Genomic DNA, 16,085 nt, shown 5'->3' with positions numbered 1-16,085 from the left:
GGAGCCCCCTTTAAGAAGGGGGCCCCCGGATACCGGCCCCCCACCCTATGTGAATGAGTATGGGGTACAATGTACCCCTACCCATTCACCTGTGAAATAAAGTACAAAAAAAAACACCGCCGCCGCCGCCTTCCGTTCTTGTTCTTCTTCTTGTTCTTCTCCTGGAGATGTTGACTCGACGAGCTCTCCGGCCGGAATGCCAGGGACACGCTCCGCTGCCACTTATATAGTGACAATGGGGCGGTGTCACATGGTATATGTCACATGGGTTGGTCACATGGGTTGATGTCACATGGGGACTATGACATCGTAAGGGGGCGGGGTCACCATGTGACCAACCCATGTGACATATACCATGTGACCCCGCCCCATTGTCACTATATAAGTGACCGCACAGCGCGGCTCTGGCATTCCGGCCGGAGAGCTCGTCGAGTCAACATCTCCAGGAGAAGAACAAGAAGAAGAACAAGAACGGAAGGCGGCGGCGGCGGCGACGGCGGCGACGACAGCGGCGACAGAAGACCGGGCCACCGCCTGTAAAAGAGCTACAAGAAGGCGCGGTGGCCCGGCAGAAGAACCGAAGAGGGGGACAAGACCCCCGAAGTCGGGGAGGAAGAAAGCCGGACTCCTCCGCTAGCAAAAGAGCTACACACACATAGCGGAGGAGTCCGGCGAGAAGACCCCCGAAGACGGAAGACCCCCGGAGCTGTGCAATAAAATACTTTTTCCATGTGTTGTGTTTTTTTTTGTACTTTATTTCACAGGTGAATGGGTAGGGGTACATTGTACCCCATACTCATTCACATAGGGTGGGGGGCCGGTATCCGGGGGCCCCCTTCTTAAAGGGGGCTCCCGGATTCCGATAAGCCCCCCGCCCGCAGACCCCGACAACCAACGGCCAAGGTTGTCGGGAAGAGGCCCTTGTCCTCATCAACATGGGGACAAGGTGCTTTGGGGTGGGGGGGCCGCGCGGCCCCCCCTTCCCCAAGGCACCCCCCCATGTTGAGGGCACGCGGCCTGGTACGGCTCAGGAGGGGGGGCGCGCTCGCTCGCCCCCCTTTCCTGGCCGGCCGGGTAGCGTGCTCGGACAAGGGTCTGGTGTGGACTTTGGGGGAACCCCCACGCCGATTTTTTTCGGCGTTGGGGTTCCCCTTTAAGCCCATTCCAGGCGGCGGAGCCCGCGACGTCTCCTTCGCGGGCCCCGCCTACCTGTACACGCGCTCGAAATGGGCGGATTTGCCTCCTCCTTACGTGGGCGAGTCCGTTCATTTCAAAAGTTGAGCCAACTGTTTGGCAAACAGTTCGCTGAAACAGTCCGCTCGTGTGTGGGCAAGTCCGCTCATGCAAATTTTGAGCGGACTGTTTGACAAACTGTTTGCCGAACAAGGTTGGGCGAACAGTCCGCGCGTGTGTACGCGCCCTAACTTATATTGCCTCCTTAAACGGGTAACCTGGCAATGTGATGGATGCCGGCGGATTACATAGGCGGACGGCTTTCGATACCCACCCTACTTGTCCCCTATGAAGCTTTCGCATCTGAAAAGGTTCCTCCACGTTACGACAACTGGAACACATAGCGGATTTCAAAGGTTGTACTTTCTACTTTCCACTAGATGTATCTTATTTCTACACTTTATCTCCACGGATCTTCGTTCGGATTGTTGCTGCGGCCATACGAAACTAAATTTGTCGTTCGTACCGTGCTGAAGAATCTTTTGGTACGATTATCTTTTGTTCAGCTACAGATTTCTGACTTGCTCATTAAGTTTACTCTCCTGCTAGGTTTCTTCTCATGGCGGGCTAAGTATATACAGGCTGCAATAATATATATGCCGCTTACCTGGTACGAACGTATGAACACCAAGAACCCTTTCTACATCTCAGGAAGTGAACGTACCACTACCCTGCCTACTCGGTTTCTGCATTGTATCTACAGCCTGCAGGTTTCCATTTACTAAGTTTGTTAACAATGGCTAATAATATTTGTTGCTTTGTGATTTTATTCCAATCTTTAGGTACTTCCATGAGCCTAATCCTAATTTAGTATCCCCTATAGTTGCTATGCTTTAATTTCTGTTTCCATATGACTCAAAATGTCTTCTAGGCCTTAATTGCTCTGGTATCACCTAATTTTCTTTCTTGCTTGCACACCCCTATCGACAAGATGTAGCATTACATGTTGCACAGACCTTAGCTGTAAACCCCCATAATTCATTGTTATGCCTCTCCTCCTCTAATGAGCTAGCTCAGATCAACCTACACTCTTCCAGTAATCCACCTGTCCATTGCCCATTATCCAGATTGTAACTTACCTGTTCACCTTTCCGAGTACCTGTACTATCTATTATATCTGTGCTATATCCATGGATACACTAATGTGATAACCGCTGTTTACTTATCAAATCTCCATGTTACCCATTATATCTCATGAACATTGTGCCCGTCTCCTTAGTCCCGAGGGCCGTACCACCGTTTCTCTATATATTATATATTATATACTGTATACTACCTATTTGTTCATTCACAATTTTTTCTGCCAGTCCTCCATTGGGCTTTGTTCTGGTCAACCCCGCTGTGGGGTGGATAAGGGGTCACACATCTCTCCGGTGTGGGGTTCCCTGATTCTCCTTACACCGTCACCTACATTTTACCACCTGAAACAGTGGTATTTTACTTTTTTTTTTTTTTTTTTTTTTTGTGTCTCTCCCCCCCGTATCTTTCCTTTTCCACAACCCCAATTTCCCCGATACCCTTGCAATATGGAGGTCCCAGATTCCTCCACAAATGCACCTAGGGCTTTATCACAGATTGCCTCCCCTACTATCTGCTATTCCTTAAACATTAAAGGTTTAAATACCCCCGAAAAAAGATCACAATTGTTATATACACTGCACAAAGCTAAAGCACATATTGCCCTTATCCAAGAGACACATTTTCGTACTGACGCAATCCCCAAACTCCAAAATGCCAATTACCCCCTAGTATAGCATGCAACTAATGATGACGCTAAATCGAAAGGGGTGTCTATACTCATTTCAAAATCCTGCCCTTTAATCGTGTCTGACGTGCTCTGTGATAAAAAAGGACGATATCTCTTCCTCAAAGGCAGCATCTACAACAGACAGGTGACTATAGCTAACATTTGTGCCCCAAACTCTCACCAAGTTTCCTTTTTCAGAGAAACTCTCTCCCTACTTACGACATTCCAGACTGGACTCCTTATTGTAGGTGGAGATTTTAATGTTCCCCTAAATCCCTCCCTTGATACCTCTAATGGCTCCTCTTGTGTTACTTTTCGGGCATTAAGAGATATCAAATCGCAACTCCAATTACTATCCCTGCATGATACCTGGCGCACGCTTCATCCAACGGTTAAAGACTTCACTTTCTACTCGCCTCCGCATGACAAATATTCCCGGATAGATCATTTCTTTCTTTCACAAGCAGACATTGCCAGTTTGGAAAAGGCCACGATTGAACCGTTACTCCTATCTGACCACAACCTTATAACAATCTCCCTTTTATTATCACAAGATCCTCCTCGATCCACCATATGGAGACTTGACGATTCTCTATTACTAGACACAGCCAATATTGCCTCCCTTAAAGAATGCCTATCTAACTATTTTACAGAAAACGCGACAGACGATGTGCCCCGTGCAGCCATTTGGGCGGCGCATAAATGTGTTGTCCGCGGCTTACTTATATCTATGACTTCACAGAGACGTAAACTAAAGAAAGCACATTTAGATGAACTATACAAACGTATTCACTTGTTGGAAAGGGCTCATAAGCGCACACTGGCTGAATCGCATCTGGCTGAGCTTACGGCAGTTAGAGCTGAGCTACTAGACGAACTGCAAAAAACCTTGAAGCGCAAATTTGCTCTTACCCACAAATTGTTTTACGAATTGGGCAATAAAGCTGGTAAATTGTTAGCCAGAGCCCTTCAGAAACGGAAAGCGTCCTATACTATCCATAAGATTGTTACCCCAGCTGGAGAATCAATTGTTGACTCTGATGCTATTGCAAAAAATTTTGTGACTTACTTTCACTCACTGTATAATCTACCGCACCAACCACATACAGATATGACACGCTCTAGAACAGACATTATATCTGATTTTCTTTCTAATTACGCACCTCCTTCTCTAGACCCCATTACTACGACAACACTAGATGCCCCCCTTTCATTGTCTGAAGCCACCCTTGCCCTCAAACAACTGAAAGCGGGCAAAAGCCCAGGCCCCGATGGCCTGTCTGCAGCTTATTATAAGTCCTTGTCTGAGGTATTGATTCCCCGCTTTCTTGCATCGTTTAATGACCTCTCAACATCCACTAGACCACTTACAGATTTACTCGAAGCACACATCACACTGATCCCCAAACCAGGTAAAGATGCAACACTGATCCCCAACTACCGCCCGATTTCCTTGCTTAATGTGGACATTAAATGGTATGCTAAGATTTTAGCTAATAGGATTTCCCCCCTACTTTCTGATATCGTTTCAACTGACCAAGTGGGCTTTATCCCTGGTAGAGAAGCCAGAGATAACACAACAAAAGCTCTGAACCTTCACCATTGGCTGACTAACACAAAAAAGAAAGGCTTTTTTCTTTCGTTGGATGCGGAGAAGGCATTCGACAGAGTGGCGTGGGATTACATGCATCTTGTGCTCCAGCATCTTGGCCTTCCTCCGCGACTTCTGTCCATGATTGCGGTCCTCTACTCTACTCCCACGGCTAAAATAAGAGTTAATGGTCGTCTGTCGAGTGCCTTCTCCGTCGCCAATGGTACCCGTCAGGGATGTCCACTATCCCCACTCATTTATGTTCTGACCCTTGAACCCCTTCTTCGAATGTTGAGAGATAATCCTGATGTACGTGGGATAGACATAAAGGGTAAATCATATAAAATTGCTGCGTACGCAGACGATATACTGCTTTTTCTTACAGACCCGATAATCTCGATCCCAAACTTGTTGAGGAACTTGCAATCCTTCCAAACCCTCTCTAATTTAAAAATAAACTTCGAAAAATCGAAAGCGTTGAATATCACTTTATCGGATTCTGACTTGGCTCACTGCAAGCGCAACTTCCCCTTCAGTTGGGAGCGTCAGGCCCTAACATATCTAGGTATAAACATCCCCTCTGATTTATCCAAATTATATGATCTGAATTTTGGCCCGACGCTTCTTAAAATTCAAGAAGACCTTGTTACCTGGCACAAAGGCCCATTTTCATGGTTTGGAAGGATTGCAATCCTCAAAATGAATATCCTTCCTAGACTATTATACCTCCTACAAACAATCCCTATACTTCTTCCCAAACTTTTTTTCCGTGCATATAAACATATGTGCAGACAATTTATCTGGGGATACCGTGCCCCAAGGCTAAGCTGGGCCAAACTTATTCTCCCCAAACATGATGGTGGCCTGGGTATACCAGATATACACAACTATTATCACGCTTGTCTGCTCACTAGAATTGTGGATTGGCATGTTCATCACCACAATAAAGCTTGGATCCACCTAGAACAAGACATGATTCCACTTCCTCTGACCAATCTCCCTTGGATAGCTAAATCAGCACTCCCCATGTCGATCCGGACTCACCCCTTTATAGGCCCAACTATACAGGCTCTACACCGTACGAGTGCCACTCTCTGCGTTGACGGACTACTAGGGCCTATGACTCCTTTATCCTCTAACCCGGATTTTCCCCCCGGTATCTCAGAACATAGACCTCCTCACCAGACAGGGACTTACAGAACATCCCAGTTCATTGAACGCGGGGAGATTCTCTCATTCCCACATATGGTTTCTAAATTTCCAGAACTTCATTTACCATTTTTTAAATATCTCCAAATCAGGCACTTCCTTACTTCACAACCACTGACACTCTGGAATAGGGAACTTACCCCCTTTGAAACTTTATGCAACAGCTCCGAACCCCAAAAACACTTGATTTCCACCATCACTGCTTTACTCCACTCGGACACCAAAGCACAGGATACTGTTAAACTGCAATGGGACAATGACCTGTTAACTCCCTTGACCACTGAAGATTGGCTGCGAACACATGAACATACACATAAGGGTACTTTAAACGTATCGGCACAAGAGAACCGATATAAGATATACTCTAGATGGTATCGCACTCCTGAAAAAATACATAGATTATTTCCAGACATCCCCCCGACTTGTTGGAGATGTGACTCTGATATTGGTTCCTTTTTACATATTTGGTGGGACTGCCCAGTACTTCAACCGTTCTTGAGAGCAGTCCATGACAATGTAGTAAAGATCACGACATACACTCCGAACTATTCACCAGCCCAATATCTCCTTCATCACACGCAGATCCCACAGAGCAGCTATAGGAAGTCTCTTGCCTTACACATGATAAATGCCGCCACGATGTGCATCCCCAGACATTGGAAAACCGCCAAGATTCCTACCTTGACTGATTGGTTTAGACAAATCAATCATACTGAAGAAATGGAAAGACTTATACATCAAGCTCATGACACACACTCACGATTCACTCACACCTGGGCATGTTGGATACATTTCAAGCTATCCCCTACTTATACCGATACTCATCTACCACCCTCTTCATCGTCCTAAATAAACATTGGGATGCTTACATGATCTTGGTATTTTTTGCTCTAGTCAACTTTACTTCACTTTTCCTCCCCATTCATTCCTCCTCGTCCCCCCCCCATATGTTCTCTATTCGATTGGGATCTAACTTTTGTTATCCTTTAAATCTTTCTTTTAAAAACAAAAATGGCTTGTTCAGTTACAATGTTTTCCATCAAGTCTCCACACATACTCCTCGGTTGTTCTACCGGGTGTGTTACTCTCATCCACAGTTAGTTCCCATATGGGGTGGATGCTGTTACCAGAGACTTGATGCACGTTTCTAGGTTTACATTTTATCCTTTTTGACCTGTAATGGGTTTTAGTAGCTACTGCTGTTTGGGGTATTCATATCCATCACTATTACGCCCACTACTCTTATGTCCTAGTCTTCTAAGCAACATGATAGACAGTAGTGGACCTCATGTAATTCATTACCCCACTTATATTGCTCAATTATTTGCTCTCTCCCCTTTTATAAACAATAGTTGTTTCAGGTATGCTTCCTCACCAAATCTCTAGGCTTAAGTGTTACATTGAATATGTATTTGCATTGTATGTCTCTGAGATGATACATTGATGTTTATCTTTTTGCTTATGTATGCTCTGTTTGTTATATTTCAAAACCACAATAAACTATTTTGAAAAAAAAAAAAAAAAAAAAACTACTGAAAGAATGCTCCGACATCGTGGCTCCAACCATAACCCACCTCATAAACCGATCATTCCACGAAGGGATTGTTCCCAGCATCCTCAAACAAGGCATCGTCAAACCTCTACTCAAGAAACCAAACCTGGACCCTCAGGATCCAAACAACCGTAGGCCGATTACAAGTCTCAACACCATTTCTAAGATCATAGAGAAAGCTGTAGTACATCAGCTACAACTTCACCTGGATACTCACAAACTCCTGGACCCGCTGCAATCAGGCTTCCGCCCGGGTCATGGAACAGAAACAGCTCTCCTCAAGATTTGGGATGACGCCCTCGAAGCAGCAGATGACGGAGAGCCGTGTCTCCTCGTACTGCTAGACCTAAGTGCAGCGTTTGATACAGTAGATTACAATACTCTACTCGTCCGCCTCACAGAAGTAGCCGGAGTCAAAGACATAGATCTCCAATGGTTCGCGTCCTTCCTAGGAAATCGGTCACAGACAGTGAAACTAGGAAAATTCCTCTCCGATACTCGGGCAGTGACCTGCGGAGTCCCTCAAGGCTCTCCGTTGTCACCCGTTCTCTTTAACATTTACATTCGCCCACTCCTTCAAATCATCAGATGCTCAGATCTCTGCTTCCACTCTTACGCTGACGACACGCAACTTTATTTCCGGATCAATGGAAAAAAAGATCACCAACAACAACTTGAAAACTGCCTCAAATCAATAGAGGATTGGATGACCACCAATTCCCTCCAGCTGAACCAATCAAAGACAGAGCTTCTTATCTTACACCCAAATCATAAGCCCGCAAACAAAACCTTCTGGTCTCCACCAACCGTCTTTGGGCAGACTATCTCCCCAAAGACCAAAGCGAAGAGTCTCGGGGTTATTTTAGACGCACAATTGTCAATGGATGCGCAAATAGGATCTGTAGTCAGTGGATCTCACCATCTGCTGCGCATGCTTCGCAGACTCATCCCTTTTATCCCAAAGAATGACAAAGCAGTGGTAGTTGGAACAATTCATGACTGGACTACGCAAACTCGCTTTACATAGGATTACCACAATATCAACTTGCGCGATTACAACTGATCCAAAACAAGGCGGCAAGGCTGATAACAGGAAAAAAACCCTGGGAATCCATTTCTCCTTCACTGAGGAGCTTACATTGGCTAACCGTAAAAAATCGGATCACGTTCAAGACCCTTTGCCTCACCCACAAATGCGTGCATAGAGAAGCTCCGCAATACCTAATGGAGAAAATAAATCATTACACACCAAACTGCAGTCTTCGATCAGCCAACAAAAACCTCCTCCTTGTGCCCAAAGCCCGGTATAAATCCAAGGGTGATCGGAGATTCGCTGTCCAAGGGCCTCGGCTATGGAATGCTCTACCAATCAACATCCGCCTGGAAGAAAATCACCTGGCTTTTAGGAAAAAACTCAAGACCTTCCTCTTTTAGCAGATGATCAAAGCTCGCCACAGCGCCTAGAGGCGATTCAGTTCGCATTGTGCGCTATACAAGTATTTTCATTCATTCATTCATTCATGTCACTGATGGCACCATGGCTGCGACTGACCAGTTTGGTGATCTCCTCAAATGGCCGCAGAAGTCTGCATGCGTCGCGCATGAGCAGCCACTGGCGCGGTGAAAAAAACCCCAGCTCCCCAGAACCGTTTCTGCCGCAGAGTTCATACAGGTAGACATTAACTGCACGTTTCTGCTGGAGCAGCCTATCAAGCATATAGAAGGTTGAGTTCCATCGCGTTGGGCAATCGCAAATAAGACGTCTGACCGGCAGATTGTGTCGCCGCTGAATGTCAGCAAGGCGAGCCATGGCCGTGTAAGATCTTCTGAAATGGGCCGAGATTTTCCTTGCCTGCCGCAAGATGTCCTGGACCCCAGGGTATTTGACAACGAATCACTGCACGACCAAGTTTAAGACGTGTGTCATGCATGGCACGTGCGTGATTTTGCCCTGTTTCAATGCACTAAGCAGATTGGCACCGTTGTCACACACCACTTTACCAACTGTCAAATTGAGCGGTGTTAGCCACTGATATGCCTGTGAACGCAAAGCTGAAAGGAGTGCCGGGCCAGTGTGGCTCTTGGCTTCCAGGCACAACAGACGCAGCACGGCATGGCAACGTCTCACCTGGCATGTGGAATAGGTTCTGGGGAGCTTGGGCGGTGCAGTGGAAGAGACGCTAGCAGCGGAAAAGGAGGAGTCAGCTGAGGAGGAGAGGGAGGAGGATGGAGTAGGAGGAGGAGGAGGAGAAGAAGAGTCAGGCCTGCATGCAATCCGTGGCGGTAAAACCAAATCTACATGGGTGCCACGGGTTACATGCTTGACGGCCGTCAGAAGGTTCACCCAGTGGGCAGTAAAAGTGATATACCTTCCCTGCCCGTGTTTGCTAGACCACGTGTCTGTGGTCAGATGTATCTTGGCACCGACACGGTGTGCCAGAGATACATTCACTTGCCACTGAACATGGCCATATAGCTCTGGGATGCCCTTCTCTGAGAAATACTTCCTTCCTGGGATCTTCCATTGTGGTGTTCCAATGGCCACAAATTTGCGAAAGGCCTCCGAGTCCACCAGTTTATATGGCAGTAGTTGGCGGGCTATGAGTTCTGACAAGCCAGCCGTCAATCGTTGGCCAAGAGGGTTATCCGGCGTCATAATTTTTTTACGCTCAAACATTAGGCCCACGGAAGCCTGCCTTTTTGCAGAAAAATGTGAGCTTGGCGTGATGGAAGGTGGAGTGGAGGACAATTGTGAGGAGAGAGGAGAAGGAGAAGTAGAAGACGAGGCTGGACGGTGAGAGCCTGCAGTGTGGCTTTGTGTGTTCCGTTGCTCCCACTCGGTGGGGGATGGCTGCCCATGTGCCTTCTTAAGGCGGTCGTCCCTAGGTGAGTGTTGGGCTTACCGCGACTAATGCGTTGACTGCAAAGATTGCAGATGGCAACGCTATTGTCAGCAGCGAACACGTTAAAAAAAGCCCACACTGCGGAGCCATGTGCCGGTGTCCTGGGAGCGCCAGATGTGACCGAACTAGGTCGATGACTCGCTCCTGATACATTTGCAGTCTGCTTTGTCCCTCCTGTGCAATGTAAGTTATTCCTGCTTCTCCTCCCTATCTGCTGGTCCATATCTCCCTCTGAACTCCCCTCCTCTTCCTCTCTTGTGGGCACCCACGTGACATCACTAGACACGCCATCATCAATGTCACCTTCCCCACCGCTATAAGTAGAGATCTCGGAGTAGGCAGCAGCAACACCGGGGACCAACCTCCTCCTTGGGCTGATCTGGGTACTGTCGTCAGACTGCTGAGTAGCGGTTGTTGCTACCTCCTCTTCCTGATCCAATACCAAGAGTGGCTGCGCATCAGAAATGCCCTCTTGATATGGATCGGAAAATAATTCCTGTGACTCAAGCGGAAGGTATGTGGTGGTGGTAGTGGTGGTGTTGTTGGTGGTAGTGTCTTTGGGGGTGCACATAGCAGAGAGTGAAGAAGAGGGTGCAGATCGAGAGGATGAGGAGGGTGCAGAAGAGTAAGGCTGAGTGAGCCACTCAACCAAGTCTGGTGCGTCCTTTAACCACTTGCCGACCGCCGCACGCCGATGTACGTCGGCAGAATGGCACGGGCAGGCATAAGCACATACATGTACGTGATTTGCCTCCCGCGGGTCGGGGGCCCGATCGGGCCCCCGCCCGGTGCCTGCGGCGGTCGGTTTTCGTTCGGGAGCGATCCCGGACGAGGGGACGGCCATTCATTCATGGCCACCCCCTCGCGATCGCTCCCGACGAATGGAAATCCCCGGTGACATCACTTCCTCTCCTGTAATGTAAACACAGGAGAGGAAGTGATGTATTCTCTCCTCCGTGTCGGTATTTTTCGTTCCGACACGGAGGAGAGCGGATCAGTGAGTTGCACCAACACATCCCACACACAGTAGAACATGCCAGGCACACTCACACCCCCCCTTTACCCCCCGATCACCCCCCCAATTACCCCTGCCCCCCAGTCACAGTGACACCAATGTCATTTTTTTTTTTTTTTTTTTTGCATTGGTGTCATTTGTGACTGTAATAACTGTTAGGGCAGTTAGGGTTAGCCCCCTTTAGTTCTAATGTACCCCCCTAACCCCCCCAATAAAGGTTTAACCCCGTGATCACCCCCCGTCGCCAGTGTCACTAAGGCTGGGTTCACATTGCAGCGGTTTATGAGAACGAATGTGATTCGCACCGCACTGCAGTGCAAATCACATCCGATCTCTGTGCGATTCGAGTTCAGCCATTCGCCGCACCCGCCGCACCCGCCACACCCGCCGCACCCGCCGCAAATTCGCACGGGACCCTTTTTTTGGCCCGCAGCAGAATCGGATCGCATGGGTGTTCACACCATGCGATCCGAGTTTGCAGATCGCACTGCGATATGCGAACTGATCTGGGGGTGTCAGTAACATTTCACTGACACTCCCAGCAGTTCGCATAGGGCAGTGTGAACTGCCGCCGGGAGGCATGCGATGCGGGAACCCGCCGCGGATTCGCGGCGTTTCCGCATCGCTCCAGTGTGAACCCAGCCTAATAAGCGATCATTTTTCTGATCGCCGTATTAGTGTCACAGGTGACGCTAGTTGGGCAGGTAGGTATTTAGGTTCGCCGCAGCTTTTTATAGCGCTAGGGACCCCCATATACTACAGCATAAAGCCCCCTGATTGCCCCCTAGTTAACCCTTTCACCAGTGATCACCATATAACTGTTACAGGTGACGCTGGTTGGTTAGTTATTTTTTTATAGTTTCAGGGCACCCGCCATTTATTACCTAATAAAGGTTTAACCCCCTGATCACCCGGCAGGTGTCATTTGTGACTAATAACTGTTAGGGCAGTTAGGGTTAGCCCCCTTTAGTTCTAAGGTACCCCCCTAACCCCCCCAATAAAGGTTTAACCCCGTGATCACCCCCCGTCGCCAGTGTCACTAAGGCTGGGTTCACATTGCAGCGGTTTATGAGAACGGATGTGATTCGCACCGCACTGCAGTGCAAATCACATCCGATCTCTGTGCGATTCGAGTTCAGCTATACAGATAGTATGGCTGAATTCGTGTCGCACCCGCCGCACCCGCCGCAAACTCGCACGGGACCCTTTTTTTGGTCCGCAGCAGAATCGGATCGCATGGGTGTTCACACCATGCGATCCAAGTTTGCAGATCGCACTGCGATATGCGAACTGATCTGGGGGTGTCATTAACATTTCACTGACACTCCCAGCAGTTCGCATAGGGCAGTGTGAACTGCCGCCGGGAGGCATGCGATGCGGGAACCCGCCGCGCATTCGTGGCGTTCCCGCATCGCTCCAGTGTGAACCCAGCCTAATAAGCGATCGTTTTTCTGATCGCTGTATTAGTGTCACAGGTGACGCTAGTTAGGCAGGTAGGTATTTAGGTTCGCCGCAGCTTTTTATAGCGCCAGGGACCCCCATATACTACTGCATAAAGCCCCCTGATTGCCCCCTAGTTAACCCTTTCACCAGTGATCACCATATAACTGTTACAGGTGACGCTGGTTGGTTAGTTATTTTTTTATAGTTTCAGGGCACCCGCCATTTATTACCTAGTCTCACTAGTGTACCCCTAAATTTAGGGGTGTCTACTTTCTAAAATGGGGTCATTTGGGGGGGGGGGGTTTGTGCCATCTTGGCATTTTATGGCCTTCAAAACTGTAACGCCCTTAGAAAGCCTGAAGGCGGTGCTTGGTTTTTGGGGCCCCGTACGCGGCTAGGCTCCCAAAAAGTCCCACATATGTGGTATCCCCGTACTCAGGAGAAGCAGCAGAATTTATTTTGGGGTGTCATTTCACATATGCCCATGGCATGCGTGAGCAATATATCATTTAGTGACAACTTTGTGAAAAAAAAAAAAAGTTTGTAATTTTCCCGCAACTTGTGGCAAAATATAAAATATTCCATGGACTCAACATGCCTCTCAGCAAATAGCTTGGGGTGTCTACTTTCTAAAATGGGGTCATTTGTGGGGGTTTTGTGCCATCTTGGCATTTTATGGCCTTCAAAACTGTAATAGGTAGTGAGAAGTGAACTCAAAAAATTACGCCCTTAGAAAGCCTGAAGGCGGTGCTTGGTTTTCGGGGCCCCGTACGCGGCTAGGCTCCCAAAAAGTCCCACATATGTGGTATCCCCGTACTCAGGAGAAGCAGCAGAATTTATTTTGGGGTGTCATTTCACATATGCCCATGGCATGCATGAGCAATATATCATTTAGTGACAACTTTGTGAAAAAAAAAAAAAAAAAAAGTTTGTAATTTTCCCGCAACTTGTGGCAAAATATAAAATATTCCATGGACTCAACATGCCTCTCAGCAAATAGCTTGGGGTGTCTACTTTCTAAAATGGGGTCATTTGTGGGGGTTTTGTGCCATCTTGGCATTTTATGGCCTTCAAAACTGTAATAGGTAGTGAGAAGTGAACTCAAAAAATTACGCCCTTAGAAAGCCTGAAGGCGGTGCTTGGTTTTCGGGGCCCCGTACGCGGCTAGGCTCCCAAAAAGTCCCACATATGTGGTATCCCCGTACTCAGGAGAAGCAGCAGAATTTATTTTGGGGTGTCATTTCACATACGCCCATAGCATGTGTGAGCAATATATCATTTAGTGACAACTTTGTGTAAAAAAAAAAAAAAATTTTTTTTTTGTCATTATTCAATCGCTTGAGGCAAAAAAATAAAATATTCAATGGGCTCAACATGCCTCTTATCAATTTCCTTAGGGGGTCTACTTTCCAAAATGGGGTCATTTGGGGGGGTTTTGTACTGCCCTGTCATTTTAGCACCTCAAGAAATGAGATAGGCAGTCGTAAACTAAAAGCTGCGTAAATTCCAGAAAACGTACCTTAGTTTGTAGATGTGACAACTTTTGCGCAAACCAATAAATATACAATTATTGACTTTTTTTTTACCAAAGACATGTGGCTGAATACATTTTGGCCTAAATGTATGACTAAAATTGAGTTTATTGGATTTTTCTAATAACAAAAAGTAGAAAATATCATTTTTTTTCAAAATTTGCGGTCTTTTTACGTTTATATCGCAAAAAATAAAAATCGCAGAGGCAATCAAATACCATCAAAAGAAAGCTCTATTTGTGGGAAGAAAAGGACGCAAATTTTGTTTGGGTACAACATTGCATGACCGCGCAATTACCAGTTAAAGCAGCGCAGTGCCAAAGTGTAAAAAGACCTCTGGTCATTTACCAGCAAAATGGTCCGGTCTGAAAGTGGTTAAAGTAATTGAATGCACCTTCTGCAACTTCCCACTTTGGCTCAAGGCTGTTGCTCCTGCCCTACCCCTACCACCCCTGCGGAAGGGCTTGCCTCTTCCTCTGCCTGTCATTTTTTAAATGACCCTGTGACAAAACTCTTAGTCCCTATACCGATGAAGGACTGCTGCAGTATAGGGCAGCGGTCAGCAGTGGTGCACCTCAACCCTATGTATTGTGGGCCGATACCGGTCCTTACAGAACAGCAGACTGTACCTCACTCAACCCTATGTACTGTAGAACCCTACACCAAGTTACCAGTCCTTATAAGGACCTTTGTGGACCAAGTAGGTTGTGTGTGACTGATTAGCAGACTGTACGTCAGTCCCTATACTGCTGAAGGACTGCTGCAGTATAGGGCAGCGGTCAGCAGTGGTGCACCTCAACCCTATCTATTGTGGACCGATACCGGTCCTTACAGAACAGAAGACTGTACCTCACTCAACCCTATGTACTGTAGCACCCTACACCAAGTTACCAGTCCTTATAAGGACCTTTGTGGACCAAGTAGGTTGTGTGTGACTGATTAGCAGACTGTACGTCAGTCCCTATACTGCTGAAGGACTGCTGCAGTATAGGGCAGCGGTCAGCAGTGGTGCACCTCAACCCTATCTATTGTGGACCGATACCGGTCCTTACAGAACAGCAGACCGTACCTCACTCAACCTTATGTACTGTAGCACCCTTCACCAAGTTACCAGTCCTTATAAGGACCTTTGTGGACCAAGTAGGTTGTGTGTGACTGATTAGCAGACTGTACGTCAGTCCCTATACTGCTGAAGGACTGCTGCAGTATAGGGCAGCGGTCAGCAGTGGTGCACCTCAACCCTATCTATTGTGGACCGATACCGGTCCTTACAGAACAGCAGACTGTTCCTCACTCAACCCTATGTACTGTAGCACCCTTCACCAAGTTACCAGTCCTTATAAGGACCTTTGTGGACCAAGTAGGTTGTGTGTGACTGATTAGCAGACTGTACGTCAGTCCCTATACTGCTGAAGGACTGCTGCAGTATAGGGCAGCGGTCAGCAGTGGTGCACCTCAACCCTATCTATTGTGGACCGATACCGGTCCTTACAGAACAGCAGACTGTTCCTCACTCAACCCTATGTACTGTAGAACCCTTCACCAAGTTACCAGTCCTTATAAGGACCTTTGTGGACCAAGTAGGTTGTGTGTGACTGATTAGCAGACTGTACGTCAGTCCCTATACTGCTGAAGGACTGCTGCAGTATAGGGCAGCGGTCAGCAGTGGTGCACCTCAACCCTATCTATTGTGGACCGATACCGGTCCTTACAGAACAGCAGACTGTACCTCACTCAACCCTATGTACTGTAGCACCCTTCACCAAGTTACCAGTCCTTATAAGGACCTTTGTGGACCAAGTAGGTTGTGTGTGACTGATTAGCAGACTGTACGTCAGTCCCTATACTGCTGAAGGACTG

The sequence above is a fragment of the Lithobates pipiens genome, unplaced genomic scaffold, assembly GCF_037356315.1.
Source record: "Lithobates pipiens isolate NorthernLeopardFrog02 unplaced genomic scaffold, aLitPip1_a1.2 Scaffold_24, whole genome shotgun sequence".
Lineage (NCBI taxonomy): Eukaryota > Metazoa > Chordata > Amphibia > Anura > Ranidae > Lithobates > Lithobates pipiens.
This window is presented reverse-complemented; position numbering follows the sequence as displayed.